Source organism: Pristis pectinata, chromosome 35 (genome assembly GCF_009764475.1).
Source record: "Pristis pectinata isolate sPriPec2 chromosome 35, sPriPec2.1.pri, whole genome shotgun sequence".
NCBI lineage: Eukaryota > Metazoa > Chordata > Chondrichthyes > Rhinopristiformes > Pristidae > Pristis > Pristis pectinata.
The window spans coordinates 8,234,632-8,254,907 of NC_067439.1; the positions used below are offsets into that span (position 1 = coordinate 8,234,632).

General features: G+C 47.0%; 1 protein-coding gene across 2 annotated transcripts in view; it reads right to left on the reverse strand.

Moving 5' to 3' along the window:
• LOC127586353 (RNA-binding protein Nova-1-like) overlaps window positions 1–20,276 on the reverse strand; it is a 186,547-nt gene that overhangs the window by 32,397 nt on the left and 133,874 nt on the right. The gene's annotated exons all lie outside the window — the stretch shown is intronic.

Here is a 20,276-nt window from a genome sequence, read left to right on the forward strand (position 1 = left end):
AGTACAGTCAATGGTAGTTTACCCATATGTACTGAATGCATCAGCCACCTTCTTACTGATACACTATACTGGCCCATTCCTGCTTACTTTCACTTCTGTTGACAGATTAAACAACAGATTACCAAAGTCCCATTCACATTAATTGATTTATTACTAATATTACACTAACCCAGCAACTGTTTATTCACTACTATAACACTGACCCATTTATTGATTCATTACAAGCTTCACACTGAATCGATCGCAGATCCATTAACCAATTTGTTACTAATACTGATGCATCGATTGATTCTTGACTAGTGTTGCACCAATCCACCAAGTGATTCATTCTATTATCAAAATAAAGCATTAATTCATCCATTACTAGAAGGACACTGACCAATAAACTGAATCATAACTAATATCACATTGACTGATGCAATACTGATATTATGCAAACCATATCTTTTTCATAATATCATACATAGGCAGGTTCACTTCTAATGTCACCTTGATTTATTAATTGAAAATCAAAAAAAAACTGCAGATGTTGGAAATCTAAAATAAAAACAGAAAATGCTGGAAATACTCAGCAGGTCAGGTAGCATCTATCTTCGACTTGAATTATTAACTGTTTCTCTTCCCACAGATGTGGTCTGACCTGCTGACTGGTTCCAGCATTTTCTGTTTGTATTTTAGATTCTGATTTATTAATTGATCGTCTTTTACCGTCGTTGCATTGTCTCATGAACTAATTTTGACTGACTAATTAACTAACTAATCCTAATAACCCATAAACAGAATGAATGTTAATATCTCACTGACACATTAACCAATTCAGTGCTGGTATCACACTGACCAACAGATCAGTTCTTTAGTAATATCATCATGATACTTTGATAAATTGTTATTAATATCACACGACCCATTCACTGACTATTGAGCGAAATTTTGTTGACTTTTGCCGTCCGATTGGGACTGCTGGCAATCAACTGGTGAAGTCAACGTTCCAGAGTCTGTGCACACACTCTGCAGCGTGGAGGTCTGAGATTTATTGAAGAGTTTGCTCCATTGCCAGACTCCACATTGAGTCCAACAGCAGAGCCCAGTTTTCGAGGATTCCCTCAGATTTGTCTTGGATCCCATACCAGGTCCGACCTGATAAGGGGTCCGAGACCCCAGTGATTTCACTGGGAGTTATAGAGCACAGGGGATGAAATGGAAGTTATTTCATTAAAAAAGTTTTTTTTTCTGTAGTTTAATATCTTTAATTATTTATAATTGTATTTCTGAGTCCAGTTAACTTCTATTTCAAGGTTTTTTTTATTCTTATTGACTATTTAATTCAAATTTTAGAGTGTTCAAGTGTTTCCAAATGTATCAGCAGTCCAGATGAGGGGTCTCGACCCCATTGACTCTCCATTTCCCTCCACAGATGCTGCCTGACCCGTTGAGTTGCTCCAGCATCTTGTTTGTTGCTCCAGATTCCAGCATCTGCAATCTCTGGTGTCTCTGTGAAATTAATGACAGCTTTGATGGCCGGCTTAGCTCCTTTACCATCTTTACTGGCTCTCAAGGTAGTTTAAGGGTGGGACATCCTTAATGTGCCAGCTGACACCCAACATCCTATTGCAAGGCTTGGACAGCCAATGAGTTAAATCATCTGCATCCAATCTAGGAAGGTGCGGTGTTTGCGGACCAAGGGAGGGTGTGAGGCCCCACAATCCAACCCGATAGACAGAGTCATAGAGTCAGGAAGCATGGAAAAGGCCTTTCAGCCCACTGAGCACACACATCAAGGATCAATTTATACTCATCCTGCATTAAACCCATTTAATTCTTCCCACATTCCCATCAACTCCCCCTAGATTCTACCACTCACCTACATACTAGGAGCAATTTGCAGTGTCCAATTAGCCTACCAAACTCCATGTCTTTGGGATGTGGGAGGAAACCGGAGAGGTGTCCACCTACTGAGTATTCCCTTGTTTGTTCTTTTTCTACATTAAACTTTTTTCCTAAATTTAAAATGAAGACCAGTTAGAGAGAGAGAGAGGAGAGAGAGAGGAGAGAGGGGGGGAGAGGGAGGGAGAGAGAGGGAGGGAGGGAGGGAGAGGGAGAGGGAGGAAGAGAGGGAGGGAGAGAGAGAAAGAGGGAGAGAGAATGAGAGAGAATGAGGAAGGCAGAGAGAAGGGTGGAACAAAATCAGAAGTACTTTTGATTACAATAGTTGGACTGTGGGTCTGATTCTCTTGATGTTTTCCCTGCTCTGGGCTGAGTTCAGTCAGCTTCCATATAGCCACTTTTGATATGAATCTGATTGTCTTTGCATTCAGTAGAAGATTGCACTACAAGGCTTTCCAAAGTGACAGGTGACCTGGTTCGTGATGTTTGCCTCATCTGACACTTGAACAAGTGTGCTAAAAGAACATAATTTGCTTCACATGACCAAGAGTCTGTGTTTTAACTACTTATGTACGTCTCCGGGCCACTAACTTACTCCAACAACAGTTCAGGAAACGTCACGTTAGTTAGACAGGAGGTGGCAAGGGTGTGAGGCCCAACAATCCAGCCCAATATTCAGTATAGACAGAGGTGGAGTCATGCAGCATGGGAAGAGGCCTTTCGCTCACTGAGTACACACATTGAGGGCCAGTCCAACTCGCAACAACAACTTGAGTTTATAGAGAACCTTGGCAGGGAATGTTGGGAAAGTAGTGAGTAAAGCATGAGGGGTCCTGAGATTCTGAAATAGAGGGAGAACTATTGAGGCCTCTAAAAGGGAATTGGACAAGCACTGAAGAGAGAATAATTTGCAGGACAATGGAGACTGGCTGGGTATGGTGATGGTGCTGATGATCAATTAACAATTCAGATGCCTGGACGAACAAACCAGAGACCAGAGTCCAAAAGGGAATTGGGCTCAATAGATACGGACCCCAAATGTGACTCTAGACCCAGCCCATGTGGTTGACTCTGAAATGGAATGGCAAGACCCTCTGAGTCATTCAAAGAAAGAATAAAGTCATAGAGTCACAGAGTCATGCAGCACAGAAACAGGCCCTTCGGCCCAATGGGTCCATGCCAACCAAGATGCCCATGTAAGCCAGTCCCATTCACCCGTATTTGGCCCAGAAACCTTCCCTATCCATGTACCTGTCCAAGAGTCTTTGAAAGGTTATTTATGTACCTGCCTCACCCACTTCCTCTGACAGCTTGTTCCATATACAGACCACCATTTGGGTGAGAAAGTTGCCCCTCAGCCTCCTATTAAATCTCTCCCCTTAAAACACATGCCCTCTAGTTCTTGATTCCACAACCCTGGGGAAAAGACTGAGTATATTCACCCAATCTATGCCCCTCATGATTTTATACACCTCTCTAAGATCACCACTCAGTCCCCTACGCTCCAAGAAACAAAGTCGAAGCCTGCTCAACCTCTCCCTATAGCTCAGTCACTCGAGTCCTGGAAACATCCTTGTAAAACTTTTCTGCACTCTTTCCAGCTTAATGCCATCAAACTTACCGAAAATAAAACTGGATGAAACTGCCAGCACTGAATTCAGAGACGGCAACGTCACTGCAAGCACAGTCAACCGTACAGGGTCTTTCTCAGAACATCTGGAGACTGGTGTCCCACCATGAAGGACAAAGTTAGTGAACTCTTAGAAACACCTGTAGGTTCCCTCCAAATCACACATCATCTTGACTTGGAAATGTACTGCCCTTCTTTCATCGTTATCGGGTGAAAGTCCCTCCCCAACAGTACTGTGGGAGCTCCTTCACCAGAAGGACTGCAGCAGTTCAAAGCAGCTCCACACCAACTCCATGAGGGCAATTAGGGATAGGCAGTAAATCTGGGCCTGCCAGTGATGCACAGAATTAAATAGAAGAATGGAGTTGATCTTCTAGGACCTGACTCGAACTTGATTGGCCCATTGACCTCTGTGTTGTAAGAATTCCATCGTTATATAAAGGAAGTCATTGACTTTGGGAAGCGGGGCAGTGCACACTCTCCTGTTTACATCAATGGTGCTGAGGTCAAGAGGGTTGAGAGCTTCAAGTTCCTAGAAGTAAACACCAATAGCCTGATCTGGTCCAACCATGTAGATGCCACAGCCAAGAAAGCACATCATCGCCTCTACGTCCTCAGGAGGCTAAAGAAATTCGGCATGTCCTAGTTGACACCCACCAATTTTTATAGATGCACCATAGAAAGCATCCTATCCAGATGCATCACTGCTTGGCATGGCAACTGCTCTACTGAGACCACAAGAAACTGCAGAGAGTTGTGAACACAGCTCAGCACATCACGGAAACCAGCCTCCCCTCCATGGACTCCGTCTATACCTCAGTAAAGCAGCCAGCATAATCAAGACCCCATCCACCCTGGACATTCTCTCTTCTCCCCCCCTCCCATCAGGCAGAAGATACAAAACCTTGAAAGCATATACCATCAGGCTCAAGTACAGCTTCCCTCCTATTGAATGGACATCTTGTACAATAAGATGGATTCTTGACCTCACAATCTACCTCTTCATGACCTTACACCTTATTGTCTGCCGCACTGCATTTTCTCTGTAACTGTAACACTATATTCTGCATTCTGTTATTGTTCTTCCCTTGTGCTACCTCAATGTACTGATGTGATGAAATGAGCTGTATGGATGGCATGCAAAACAAAGTTCATCAGTGTAGCTCGGTACATAGAGTCATACAGCATGGAAACAGGCCCTTCGGCCCAACTCGTCCATGCCAACTGTGTTGCCCACCGAGCTAGTCCCACCTGCCCGCGTTTGGCCCATAGCCTTCTAAACCTCTCTACTGATCTAGATGGCTTTTAAATGTTGCTAATATGCCCGCCTCAACCACTATTTCTGGCAGCTCATTCCCAATATGCACCACCCTTTACGTGAAGAAGCTGCCTCTGATATTCCTTTTAAATCTCTCGCCTCTGATCTTAAACTTATGTGCTTTTGTTTTTAGCACCCCCCCCCCCCGGGAAAAAGACTGTGTGCTTTCACCCTGTCTGTGCCCCTCATGATCTTATATACCTCTATCAGGTCACCCCTCAATCTTCTATGTTCCAGGGAATAAAGTCCTAATCTATGCAACCTCCCCTTGTAACTCAGGCCCCCAAGTCCCAGCAACATCCTGGTTAAATAACATCTTTCTAGTTTAATAACATCTTTCCTATAATAGGGTGACCAAAACTGTACACAATACTCTAAGTGCAGCCTCACCAACGTCTTAAATAACTGCACATAACTTCCTAACTCTTGTACTCAATGCCCTGACTGATGAAGGCCAACATGCCAAACACGTGACAATAACAAACCAATTTACCAATTTATCCATCTGTTTAGAGTGACCCTCCAGAAATGATCAAATTTAACTTTCTGTACACAGCCCTGCGAGAACACAATGAGCAAGGAAGACTTCAGAAACTTGCTCCATGGTATGGCCTGATCAGAGCCTTCAACAACAACTTGCATTTATATAGAACCTTTAATGAAGTAAAACCTTCCACAGCAGCATTAAAGGACAAATTCTGAAACCAAGCCATAAGGAGACATTAGCACAGGCATGGTCAAAGGTTAGATTTTAGGGAGTGTCTAATGGCAATTCAAAGAAGGAATTCCAGAGCTGGGTCAACACACAAAAAAAAGCTGGAGGAACTCAGCGGGTCAGGCAGCATCTATGGAGGGAAATGGACACCAAAAACGCTGACTGTCCATTTCCCTCCATAGATGCTGCCTGACCTGCTGAGTTCCTCCAGCTTTTTTTGTGTGTTGCTCCAGATTTCCGGCATCTGCAGTCTCTTGTGATTCCGGAGTTGGGTCCAGGCAGGTAAAGGCTTGGCTGCAGTTGCTGAAGTGATGGAAATCAGGATGTGCTCGAGGCAGAGGTACCAGAGAGCTGGAAAGCGTTAAAGGGAAATCACACCTTACAGGCAATTGTTTGTGAGCAGGAAGCTCATTCTGGAAGTTTACATAGCCAGTATTAGTGTTCAACGTCAAAATTTGCAACAACAGGATATGTACACATCTCATTGCCTTTGCAACACAGATTGCAGCTGAAGTACCTGTATGGGTTCCCTGAGCCCCCTCAATGCTCGGAGTACCGCGGGACATCCAATTCCCTTCAACTGCAAGGGTAAACAGTGAGCTCTTACAATCCTTGGGTATGCCTTGCATTTCCTCACATTCCAGATCTGGGTCGCACTTTGTGAGAGAGGCACAGTGATAGAGGTGCATCCTTTGGGATGGACTATTAAACCAAGGGTCTGTCTCCCCTCTTAAGTCAAAAGATCCCGTGGTACTACTTCAAAGAGGATCGGGAATTCAGGTCGATATTTATCTCCCAACGAACACTGGTTATTCTATCACTGACTGACTGCAGTCTATGGAAGCTTGCTGTGCAGTTGAAGCCACATTTCCTACTGAATGAAAGATGTCCCAAAAGGGATGTGAAAGGTGATATGGCAATGCAAATCTCCCCTTCTCACACTTCCTGTGGCAGTGCTGGCTTTCAAGCTGCGTTTCCCGCCATTACAACAACAAACACATCAAAAACATCCTCCATTGCCCACTAGTGCTTCAAGATGCCCTTGTGCAAGCTGCCACAGAAATGCAGATTCTCCAATCTCCCTTGCTTGGCTTAAAGAGACCAGACAATCGGAACAGAGGAGCTGGGTAATACAGAGACCTGAGGTAATGCAAAGAGCAGTGGTCGGGAGGGATCATTGGTGTAGAACACACCCTCCAACTCCGTGTGAGCAATGCTACGGAACATCTGCTGGACCCTTGTAACCACCGGCTTCATGCACACCCAGCCCAGTGCAGTCTTCACGTTCCATACTAGTGCAGCAGATACAAAGCCATCTTCGAACAGAGCAGACAGCTGCATGAAGTTTGCAAGCAAAGCCTGCCCTCTGATTCACTGTACTGCTGAATTCAAGAGCCGGCACTGGCCCAGATACAGTGGAGTCCTTAAAGGTACAGGCCAGGTTGGAAGCCAAAAGCTCTGGGCACCAGACTGTCAATGAGAAATCCCTCTCAACATTAATGCCAGGTCCTAGTTTATAGACAGTGGTTGGAATTATCCTTGGCTACAGAAGCAGACAAGATTCCTCTGTGTGTGTGTGTGTGTGTGTGTGTGTGTGTGTGTGTGTGTGTGTGTGTGTGTGCACGTGCATGTGGGTGTGTGTGTGTGTGTGCACGTGCGTGTGTGTGTGTGTGTGTGTGTGGGTGTGTGTGTGCACGTGCGTGTGTGTGTGTGTGTGTGTGTGTGTGGGTGTGTGTGTGCACGTGCGTGTGGGTGTGTGTGTGTGTAGTCATAGAGCTGTAGAGTTGTATGGCACAGAAATTGGCCCCACAGCCCAACTCATTCATGCCGACCATGATGCCTATCTGTGCTGAACCATTTTGCTTGTATTAGGCCCATATCCCTCTTCACCTTTCTTATCCACCTGCCTGTCCAAGTACCTTTTAAATGTTGTAATTGTCCCCACCTCCAGCTCACTCCACATCCCCACCACCCCCCTGTGAAAAACTTTGCCCCTCAGGTTGTCCTTTTAAATCTTTCCCCTTTCACCTTAATCCTGTGGCTCGCGTTCACGACTCCCCTCTCTGGACAAAACATTCTATCTGCCCTATCAATGCCAATGCCCCTCATAATTTTATAAATTCCTTTACAGTCACCCTTCAGCCTCCTATGGTCTTCCTGTGCATGCGTGTGTGTCTGTGTGTGTGTCTGTGTGTATGTGTCTGTGTGTGTATGTTTGTGTGTGTATGTGTGTCTGTTTGTGTCTCTGTGTGTGTGTATATGTGTGTATGTGCGCATGTATGTGTGTATTAATGTACATTTTCATGCATGAGCATGTTTGTGCATGTACTAGTGTGTGTATGCACGCCATTGTGTGTGTGTTTGTGTGTCTATGTGCATGCAGCCCATGGTCTGATATTGAGCCCAAGAATAGAAAACCTTAATAATCTGCGGCCTCGTCACTAAACACAGGGGTAGTTGGAAAACAGATCGTGCTTTCACAAGCAGACTGCCCGGTCAAAAATCGGGGACTCTCGCAACACAAACGAAGGCCAGTCAGTCCACTGTGCCTGTGCCAGCTCTTTGAAACAGCTATCTCATCAGCCCCTCCCGTATCCCCACAATTGTTTACTTCTTTTTCAAGTATTTTTTCTGAAAGTTATTAAATCTGCTTCCATCACTTTATCTGATGGCAGATCCAGGATGGTGATTTGCTTTGGAAATAATGAGACCTCACCTCCCCTCTGACTCTTTTGCCAATTATCTTATCTCAAATGCCAATACAATGGAAACACTTTGTCCCATGTCCCTTCTCACACCTCCTTGTGATCTATTGCAGCTCCCCTTAACCCGCTCTCCTCTAGAACAAGCACAGCTTCTCCAGTCTGTGTAACTGCATTCCCTCCATCCTGGAAGCATTAACCTACCGTTTCCTTCGTCCAGACCACAACTAGCCCACCTCAGCCCTATGGGTCCCGACTACGTGTGAAAGGGTCAGACCTGATTGCGTGTATATTCTGATAGAACTTTTCTGATTGGGCCAGTCAGGTATCATACTTTATCCAGACGATTTGCTAAGTATTCCCACGGGTATTGTATGCTTGTTCAACAGCGACATGGGAACTGCTTTCCTGCAAATGTCTCTGGGTCGGATTAAATTAATATCTTCCTCAACATCTCCACACCATGGGAGTTGGCTTTGAGGCACTGGGAAGAAATTGTACATCGTTTTAATTTTGTATCCAATCAGATGGACAAAATGCAGGAAAAACAGGAACTTGCGGACAATGGTTCGGGGGAAGGGGACAAAAATTCCATTAATTACCGAGGAATAAGGAAGCTCAGGGATTTGAAGATGGGACACCAAGATTATTAAAAGAATTGGATCTTTGTCAGGCCTTTTACAACTTCAGGATGTCCCAAAGTGCCTCACCGTCAGTACCTCTGATGGTGTGGTCTCTGTAGCGATGTAGGAAACATGGTGGCTGGCTTGAGCACAGGAAGCTCCCACAGTTGGCAACGGGGAAAGAGCACAAGGTTAGTAGAGGGATAGACATGGACCCAGTAGAAGAGAGGAATGTGAACCAGGAGTGTTGGCACTAAGGAAGGCCAAGTTTGGAGTATGTAAGCCTACAGCTATTCAGTGGGGAAGGAAGAATGAGGAGAGGGTGAGGTCTCCCATGGCGTTAAGGAGAAATTCCTTTAGCCAGAGGGTCATGGATTTATGGAATTCGTTGCCACGTACAGCTGTGGAGGCCCGATCATTGGGGGTGTTTAAGGAGGAGATTGATAGGTATCTAATTAGTCAGGGTATCAAGGGATCTGGGGAAAAGGCTGGGAATTAGATGAGAGAATAGTTTAGCTCATGGTGAGGGAGTGGAGCAGACTCGATGGGTCGAATGGCCTACTTCTGCTCCTTTGTCTTGTGATCTTGTGAAGATATTAAAATGGTAGAAGGTCCAAGTCCTATGTCATAGGTGGAGGTATGGTTTAAGAGGGAACAGCATCCACACACGTAACAGCGGAGAGACGAATGTTTGAGCTCACCCGCTTGGTTGTGGCAGTTCTGCTTCCCCTGGGCCTCCCCCACTGCCCCTCTTCACCACCCACTGCCATATCCTTCCATCCCCCTCTCTCTCATGTTGTTATCTAACCTCAACATAGCTTACCGCTGTAACATCATTTCAAAGAACAAGAGTGTTATCAAAGACAACTTGACACTGAGCCACAAGAAGTCATGTTAGGATAAGTGAACAAAAGCTTGGTCATAGATGTGGGCTTCAAACCAATGTCTTAAAGGGGGGCAGAGGGAGGGGGGAAATTAGAGAGGCCATTCCTGAGTTTAGGACCCAGGCAGATGGAACCATAGCCACCATTGGTAGAGCAAGGGAATATTGGTCAAAATGGGAATATTGGTCAGATGTTGGAGGGATGTAGGGCTGGGGAAGATAGGGAGCGGAGACGCCACAGAAAGACTGAAAATTTTAAAATTGAGGATTGCCAGTCTGGGAGCCAATAGGCAGCGAGCACGGGAGTGATGGGTGAACGGGATTGGTGGGAGTTATTACTTGGGCAGCAATGTTTTGGATGAGCTCAGGTTTATGAAGGATAGGCAGGCCTCCCTGTTTGGAATACTCAAGTGAGCAGGTAACAAAGGCATCATTCAAGACTTCCTCTGAAAGGTATTTATGGAATGTGCCCCAACACTCCTTGTGGTAGAAAATTTCACGCTCTCTGGCATCTCCTGAATTCCCTAATCCATTTATTGCAGTCCAGCTTATATTTAAGGTCCCCAGATCCCTCCCACAAACGGAAACACTTAGGAGTCTGGGGAATGAACATCAGCACATGTCCACTACCCACACTCACCCACCCTCCACGTTATTTATCTCCCATTTAATCAACTCCAACCCCAGGCATTTATAAAGCCCCTCAAAAGTGATTAACGATCCATGCGTGCTTCTGGTCGCCACATTATAGGAAGGACATGATTGTACTGGAGAGGGTGCAGAGGAGATTCACCAGGATAGAAACTGGTAAATTGGTTTATTATTGTCACATGTACTGAGGTACAGTGAAAAACTTTGTTTTGCATGCCATCTGTACAGATCATTTCAGTACAACATTACGCTGAGGTAGTACAAGGGAAGACAATAACAGAATGCAGAATAAAGTGTTATAGTTACTGAGAAAGTGCAGTGCAGGCAGACGATAAGGTGCAAGGCCATGACAAGGTAGATTGTGAGGTCAAAAGTCCATCTTATCATACTAGGGGACTGTTCAATAGAACAGTGGGATAGAAGCTGTTCTTGAGCCTGGTGGTATCTGTTTTCAGAGCTTTGTATCTTCTGCCCAATGGGAGGGGGGGAGGAGAGAGAATGTCCGGGGTAGGAGGGGTCTTTGATTATGCTGGCTGCTTTACCGAGGTAGTGAGAAGCGTAGACGGAGTCCATGGAGGGGAGGCTGGTTTCCGTGATGTGCTGAGCTGTGTCCACAACTCTCTGCAGTTTCTTGCGGTCTCAGGCAGAGCACAGAGAGTGGTGGGTGCCTGGGATGTGCTGCCAGGGGTGGTAGTGGAGGCAGATACAATAGAGGTGTTTAAGAGGCTCTTAGATAGGTTCATGAATATGCAGAGAATGGAGGGATATGGACCATGTGAGGCAGAAGGGATTAGTTTAGTTAGGCGTTTAGTTAGTTCGGCACAACATCGTGGGCTGAAGGGCCTGTTCTTGGGCAGTACTGTTCTATGTTCTGTGTTCTAAGGCCAATGTTGCTGTCATCTCTGCGCAGATTGAGTCTGAAAGGCTGCAACGTGCCCAGTCAGGAGGTGAGGTGTTTGTGGCGCCTACGTTGAGCTTCACTGGAGGCCGAACACAGACAGGTCAGAGTGGGGAGTGGGACGGAGAGCTAAAGTGACAGATCCCTGCAAGGATGAGGTGACACTCAAGGCCTGAGTGGAGGTGAACTGGAAGGCGATCTGTCTCTGTACTGTGAATTCAGGGCAGCCCTGTGTTGAGACTAAATGAGCACTTTGCAAATCCCTTCACTCTTAAAATTTGATGAGCAATTTAAGTGAGGCTGTTGAAAGTAAACAGATGTGGATATTGTCTTCGAACAAAGGCAGAAGCTGAAAATAGATCCACCTGCCAACTCAGTGACACCCAGCTGAGAATCCTTATGTAGACGTTGGTGTGTGAGTGTAATAACCAGTGGGAAACAGGGACTGATCCTTTAGAGTGGAATGAGGATGAAGTGGTTACAGTTTTGTTTACTGCGGGGACGTACAGTACCAGTTCACTGCAGGTCCTCTTGCATGACCTCAGTTATACAGAAGGTACTTAATGATCAGCACAGTGGTGCAGCAGGTAGTGCTGCTGCCTCACACTTCCAGTGACCCGGGTTCGATCCTGACCTCGGGCGCTGCCTGTGTGGAGTTTGCACGTTCTCCCTGTGACCGCGTGGGTTTCCTCCAGGTGCTCCAGCTTCCTCCCACATCTCAAAGTCTTGATGGTTAGTAGATTAACTGCTCCTAGTGTGGGTGGGAGGCAGTAGAATTGGGTAGGGGGAGTGTTAATAGGCATGTGAGAGACATTAGGTGGGAGGGAAATAAGTGGGGGAATGGGATTCTTGGGATTATTCTGATATAAACTTGATGGGCTGAATGGTCTCTTTCTATGATGTAAGGAAATATACAAAATATATATACAAAATAAATGATTGGTGATGACCTACATGATAGATCAGACAGAGGCCATCATCAGTAACAACCCCTTGTTAAACTGAGTGACATTTCTGCATAATTCACCAAGGCAGAAGCTGTGGTAAGTCACTCGCTCTTGTCCACATGGAGTTGTGGGTGAGGATTGGTCCTGGACCTCCCAGGAGACTTCTAAGCAGGATAGAACCTTGTGGAACTGCTGGTGATCTTCCATGCTGGGTTGACAACTGGTTGGAAAACCATCGAACACAGCAGTGATCCAGATGGAATTGAACTACCACTGATGCTCTGCAGAGAGCAGTGTTGGGGCCTCTGCTACTTTCTTTGGGATGAAGGCACTGGAAGAAGTGATTCAAGGGCTAATGGACACCACCAAGGTGAGTGTAAGAACCTGGACAGTAGAGGAGCCTTGATCGATACAGCCAGTCCCCTAGTGCTGGGTGCCGGTGGGGCCCTTGTTTGATAAACAGCCCTCTGGACAACACACCTTAGGAGGAAATACTGGCCTCCAGGAATGGGCAGCTGAGATAGACCATCAAGATACCTGGATCACACAGGTCAAATCACAAGGAGAATTTCCACATGAGTTAGCAGTGTGTTCTGCCAACTTCAGGGTAATTTGCTCAAAAGAATCAAAGTATGAGGGGAAGTGTTAGGATACATAGAGAGAAAGAATTTCCACTGGTCGAGGACTCTGTGACCAGGGGGAAGAGTCTAAACATTAGACCCAGAGTTTAGGAGTGAGGTTTGTCAAAAAGCATTAGAACACAGAAAGATTGGGAAAGATTTAAATCTTGAGATTGATAGGTTTCTGAGAACCAAGGTATTATGAGATAGGGGAAAGGGTGGGCAATGTGGAATTAGGATACTTAAGTTTAGTGCCATTCCTGGGAAGCACAGATCCTTGGTGCACAGGTCAGTTGACACATTGGACTCTAGAGGGAACATCATCAAAGGCATCTGGGTTCTTTAGTGTCCCAGTGTGTCGGCGTGTGCAACCAAAGCTGTGAAGCTAGGGTGAAGGTGTAGGGTGCATCCACGGGACCAACACTGTGTGAAATAGGAGCTCGGTTACTGCCACTGCCTCACCGCTCCAGGGACCTGGGTTTAATCCTGACCTCAGGTGCTGTCTGTGTGGAGTTTGCATGTGACTGTGTGGGCTCCCCCAGATATTCTGGTTTCCTGCCACATCACAACGATGGGTTAATTGGCCACTGTAAATTATCCCCTTAGAGTAGGTGAGTGGCAAAAGGATTAAAAGGGAGTTGATGGACATTACAGAGAGAGAGAGAGAGAGGACTGCAAAACATAAGTTAGGCTACCGTTTATCAATTACAGCTTGGCATTCAACACCATCATTCCCTCAGTACTAATCAACAAGCTTCAAAACCTGGGCCTCTGTACCTCCCTCTGCAACTGGATCGCGGGAGACCACAGGCAGTACAGATCAGCAGTAACATCTCCTCCTCACTGACAATCAACAGAAGTGCACGTCAAGGATGCGTACTTAGCCCACTGCTCCACTCTCTCTACACTCATGACTGTGTAGCTAAGCACAGCTCAGACACCATCTGGAAATTCACCAGTGAATTTACTGTTGTTGGTAGAACCTCAGATGGCGATGAGGAGGCGTACAGGAGTGAGATAGATTGTCTGGCTGAGTGGTGATGCAACAACAACCCCCCACTCAACGTCAGCAAGACCAAGGAATTGACTGTGCTCTTCAGGAAGGGGAAGTCGGGAGAACACACACCGGTATTCATTGAGGGGTCAGCGGTGGAAAGGGTGAGCTGCTTCCTGGGTGTCAACATCCCGAACGATCTATCCTGGGCCCAAAACATTGATGCAATCACGAAGAAGGCACGCTAGCGGCTCTACTTGTTAGGAGTTTGAGGAGATTTGGTGTGTCACTAAAGACTCTTGCAAATTTCTACAGATGTACGGTGGAGAGCATTCTGACTGGTTGCATCACAGCCTGGTATGGAGGCTCCAATGCACAGGATCGCAAGAGGCTGCAGATAGTTGTAGATTCAGGCAGCTCCATCACAGGCACAACCCTCCCCACCATCGAGGACATCCTCAAGAGGCGGTGCCTCAGGAAGGAGGCATCCATCACTAAGGACCCCTCACCATCTGGGACATGCCCTCTTCTTGTTACTACCATTAGGGAGGAGGTACAGGAGCCTGAAGACCCACACTCAACATCTTAGGAACAGCTTCCCCTCCGCCATCAGATTTCTGAACGATACATGAACCAATGAACACCACCTCATTATTCCTTTTTTGGACTATTTATTTATTTTTGTAATTTATAGATTATTATGTCATTGCTGGTGCAAAATAACAAACTTGACATTGTACGTCAATGATAATAAATCTGATTCTGATTCTGAGAGAGGGACAGAGAGAGATGGTGGAGGGGAGAGAGAGAGAGATGAGACCGAGAGAGAGAGAGAGGCAGAGAGAAGGGGAGAGAGAGAGGGATAGATAGGGAATAAGTTGCAGCACTACAGGGAAATAGGAGAGGGAAATTGATGGGATTATCCTGTTGAGAGCTGGCATGGACCTGATGGGCTGAATAGCCTACTTCCATGTCATAATATGTAAGATATTCAAATGGAATCCTCCTTGGCTGAGGGATATGGAGGCTTCAGAAAGAGTGCAGAGGAGGGACACCCTGTTTAAACACTCTGGGTACTCAGAGAGATCCAATAAACTGGTCCCTGCACTTCAGGGAAATGAAGACTGGAGGAGATTGAATCTAAGCACAGCCCGGTCCTGTGCGGGCACAGCCCTCCCGACCACTGACAGCATCTACAGGAGGCACTGCCCCAAGAAGGCGGCATCTATCATCAAGGATCCCCACCATCTGGGGTCACTCCCTCTTCTCGCTGCTACCATCAGAGAAGCCTGAAGTCCCATACCACCACGTTCAGGAACAGCTACTCTCCTACAACCATCAGGTCTTTGAACCAAACTGCACAACCCTAACCCTACCTCAGCAACTGAACACTATGGACCACCTCTCCCACTACCAAGGACTTGTCTCTGATTGTGTTTTTATTTGCACTAATATCTTGTTTTACAGTTGTTTCTCCTCTTGTATAACATGTATAATTTATGTATAGTTTATATTCTGTGCGTTGTCTGAACCTACGTGCCTGTGATGCTGCTGCAAGCAAGTTTTTAAGTGTACCTGTACCTCACCGTGCTGCTGCACATGACAATAAACTCAACTTGACTTGAGGGGAAGGAGCTGATACAACGGTGGGCACATTGTTTGCGGAGACAGGACAGGGAATGGGGTCAGGAAAGGCCAGAGGCGCGTTCGATCCTGGCAACTCTCTTCTCCCAGAAGACAATGGAACCTGGAGCAGGAGACTGGTTCATGCAGTGACTGCCAATTGGCCAAATCGCTTCAAGCAAAGGCCGTGATTGGCTGGTTCTTACATCATCTCACTGAACAGTCAAGAGAAGAGAATGTGCATTTCTGCGGCGCCTCTCACAAATCTCAGCACATCCCCAATGCACTTTGTAGTCCAGGAAGTACTTCTGAAGTGCGGTCACTCTAACATTCAAAACCCAGTGAGCAAGTCACGCACAGCAAGATCCCACAAATAATAATGTGACATTGACCAGATGGTGGATCGTTAGTGAAGCTGATCAAGTGATTTATATTGGCCAGAACACCTCTGTCCTCCTTTGAACAATGTCTTGGGACTGTTCATATCCAGCTGACAAGGCAGACAGGACCTCTTCTGAAAGACAGGACCCCCTGACAAGGTGGCACTCCCTCCGTACCAGACGCTTGTGCTCAAGCCTCTGGTGTGGGGCCTCAATCATCAGCCTCATGAAAATACCACCCACTGAGCCGCTGTATGTTAGTCACAGTCAGTACCTTCTTCTGCCCTGATTCAGTCTCTCCGATAAGCCATTGGTTAAGAAACCAGAGTGGGGGGAGAGAGACCACCCATAGAATCAGGCTTGCAGTGAGAGCAGGCGTGGGATTCGTGGAGTCATTCCAGAACTGCCAGGGCAGGAAGGGGTTAATGGACACTGCAGGAGGCTCTGAAGTCATGACTGAAGTTCTGTTGAGGCTGACGTCGTCTTTTTATATTAACTTTCTGCAGCATCACCTCCTTGGAGTAGTGTGCCCTTGAGGACAGACAAAGACATTTCGACACAGCACCCAGAGTCTCTCACACACACATACACACACACACTCACACGGAAAGACATCTGTGCTCATTAATTTAGACCTTATCAGCTCACAAAGGCCTGTGTAAACAGTCCTTTAGTTTCAGAGTATCAGGCAGGGTTTAGATAAGATCCCTCGCTGCAGGACTAGTTTTATCAGTGCTCAAAACAACTCCTGTTTGGCAAAAATCCAGGGCTAAGCCCCTGATTATTCCCAGATTCCTAAATGTGGCACCTGCTCCCTAAATATAGCTTGTATTCACAAAGGGAGGTGGGGCCAATGATTTGTGCAAATCTGAACTGCAAAGGAGGTGTTGAGTGGGGAGTTCTTGGGTTTTGGCCTGCTTGGCGAACCCTACAAGCTTAAGCATTTCCCTCTCCCCCTCAACTCACCTCGGAGTGAAGACCCCTCAATGGATGCATCATACCCTGGTCCCGGCCAAATGACTTGCGGTACTGGATTTAATGTGTCCTAATAAAAGCATACTCCCCCAGCAGCGGACACCAAAGCCTCCAGCTTGCAAAGATCCAGGCCGGTAGCTGGTACCAGGCAACAGTGGCGATTAGCTTTAGGGGTTTTGGATTCACTCTATTAATGAGCCAGCCATGGAGGTCTGTAACTCCCACAATCCACAGCGGCGGAGAAATGGCCCTATCTATGACACTTGCGTGGCTGCATTGCGTCCTGGGAGGATGGGGCCCACACTGACATGCTTGAACACCAACTCTTCAGCTCTATTTGTTGCCAAACTTTCGAAAATTAAGATGGGAGTTGTGATTTTGATGGAATTATGAAGTCACTTTCTCCTGAAATTGAGCTGTTTTATTGAAGTAAACGGCAGACATGCACAGCCTTGACACCACACAAACATGGCTGGTATCAGTTTGCACCATGCTAGATGATATGTGGTCACTGACCTGCCAACACCCGCTTCAATAAGACAAGCATCTCACCTCACCAGAGCCACAGGACTCTGGTGCACCTGTGTCAGGTTAGAGCCTAATGCCTAAGAGATTGCAAGGCCCTCAATTGTCAAGGTAGGGCGGTGAATGATGGCCCTTTTCTTCCACTGGCTACATTCAGCCACAAGGCCAAGAGCCTTCTTTTCCAACAAGAACCACTGTGATTTATACCTTGAAGAAGATATTATGGCAGGTGACCAAAACCTCAGTCAGTGAGGTGTATCTTACAGGAGGATAGTGAGACGGAGAGGTTTAGGGAAGGAATTCCAGAGCTCGGGGCCCAGGCAGATGAAGGCATGGCGGCTGGTGGTGCAGGATGGGAAAAACGGATAAACGAGGCCAGAGTGAGAGGGGCACGGAGATCTTAGTGAGGTTTAGGGCTGGAGGGGTGGTTACAGAGATAGGGAGGGGTGTAGGGGCTGGTGGGGGTTACAGAAGTAGGGAGGGGTATAGGGGCTGGAGGGCCTTACAGAAATAGGGAGGAGTGTAGGGGCTGCAGGATTTACAGAAATAGGTGTATGGGCTAGAAGGGGTTACAGAGATAGGGAGGGGTGTAGGGCTGGAGGGGGTTACAGAGACAGGGAGAGGTGTAGGGACTGGAGGGGTTTACAGAGATGGGGAGGAGTGTAGGGGCTGCAGGATTTACAGAGATAGGGAGGGGCGTAGGGGGCTGAGGGGGTTATAGAGATAGGGATGGGTGTAGGGGCTGAGGGGGTTATAGAGTTAGGGAATGTAGGGGCCAAGGGGGTCTCTAGAGATAGGGAGGGGCAGACCATGGATGGATTTGAGAATTGCACAGCCAGAGTCTCAATCCCACCACATGCTAACCTCGAGGTGGCTGCAGTGTGTGGATGAAATTGTCACGTGGGGTGTGCGCTTGCCAAGAAAGTCTGGAAAAGCAAGCAGTGGTCTGTGTCGAGGTCTGTCCCGAGCAGCTGCATACACCAGGACTCTGTGATTCATGGGCTGTTCCCAGGGCCCGTGCTGAGACAAACACCGACTGCTGCTGGAAGATCATCAGCTTGGTGAAAGACGCCCTTGGGTCTGCCCGAATCTTGTTGGTCTTTCAGCACAGCGAGATGTCCATAAGGGAATGCTACCGACTGGCACATTCCAGGCTGCAGGAGTCCGTGCTGAGGGACGCACTGAAGGTCGATTCAGCCAATGAAAAGGCTCTGATGTGCCCAATACATCACGGGCACATCCCTCCCCCACCATCAGGAGTATCTACATGAGGCGCTGCCTCACGAAGGCAACATCCATCATCAAATGTCCCCACCATCCGGGCTGTGCCATCTTCTCACAGCTACCATCGGGCAGGAGGTACAGAAGCCTGAAGTCCCACACCACCAGGTTCAGGAACAGCTACTTCCCTTCAACCGTTCGGTTCTTGAACTGACCTACACAACCCTAATCACTACCTCAGTATAGCAACACTATGATCACTTTGCAGTACAATGGACTTTGTTTTTCTTTGTTCTAATTGTACTTTTTCTTGTATTATTTATGTTTAGTTTCTGTTTTTCTTGTGAATGCTGCTTATCTGATGCTGTGTGCCTGTGATGCTGCTGCAAGTAAGTTTTTCATTGCACCTGTGCACACATGGACTTGTGCTTATGACAATAAACTTGACATCGAATTTGATCTTGAGGAGAAGCATCACTACCTAGGATCCTGTCACCACTGGACACTGAGGGGATGGGCTCTGTGTAACAGCCTCTCAAACACATCATGGGTGCGGTGTACAAGGATGAAACATTAGTGCTGTTGATGTATTCTAAGGGAATGTGTTGAACTGCTTGCTTCAGTGAATGAAAAAAATGACATGCCTCAATTGTATTTCATTGTATTTAATATGAATAAAGGCTATTTTGAGTGGGGGGGAGGGGGAAATCTGGCCATTATCCCAATGCAATTTGTGGGATCTTGCTGTGCAGAAAACGGCTGCCACCTTTCCCACATTACAGCAGTGACTACGCTTCGGAACTAACTTCGTTGGCCATAAGACAATTTAGGAAATCCTGAGGTCCTGAAAATTCCTCATGGACCTGAGCTTTTGAAAGATTGAAGGAAAATCAGAATGGACCGTTAGGGACCGAGCTACGTTTGCACACACACACGGGGGCTACGTCAGTACCTCCAGACGCAGACACAGCTGAACTTGCCTATGCAGACCAGGAGGCTCTCTGTTGGTTTTTTAACAGCTCGGCTCTTGAATGGAGGTGAGAATCTCCCGGCAGTCACCTCAGTGGTGAGAAGCTCCCATTAAAGTGATAGAGGGCCGTCACAGCCTCAATGGCTGCTGGGAGACACCTGCTGCCATAACTTGACATCATGTCCCATTAGAGTCCACCTGCAAGGCACACAGCCTAGTAGGATACCATGAGGGAAAACATGGAAAAGATTGAGAAGTGGAAAGGAAACGGGTGGGGGGGGGGGGTAGAGGTGGGTCTTAGGGAGGGGCAGGGGAGTAAAACAGGGAGGGGTAAGGAGGGGGGGAAGTGCAGGGTGAGTGGAAAAGGACAGGAAAGTGAGGGAAGGGATGTTGGAAGTGAGATGGGAAAGGGGGGTGTAAAAGAAAGGGGGTAAAGGGGGGTCAGAATTGAGGGTAATGAAGGGTGAGAAAGCCAGAAAAGGAGAAAAGGGGAAAGAGGGCGGAAGGGACAAAGTGTAGAAACTAATGACTGAAAGGAATTAATTGTCCCAGGATAAAATCTTCCACAGACGGCCTCTTAAATCTGACATTTTAGTATAAATACTATCTTGGCTGGAGAGTTGAGTGTGAGAGAGGAAGTCAGGCGAGAGAAAGGGAGTCAGAGCTCCCAATCTCTGCTCAGGTGCGTCACGTGCGAGGATACCAGCGAGGACGAGA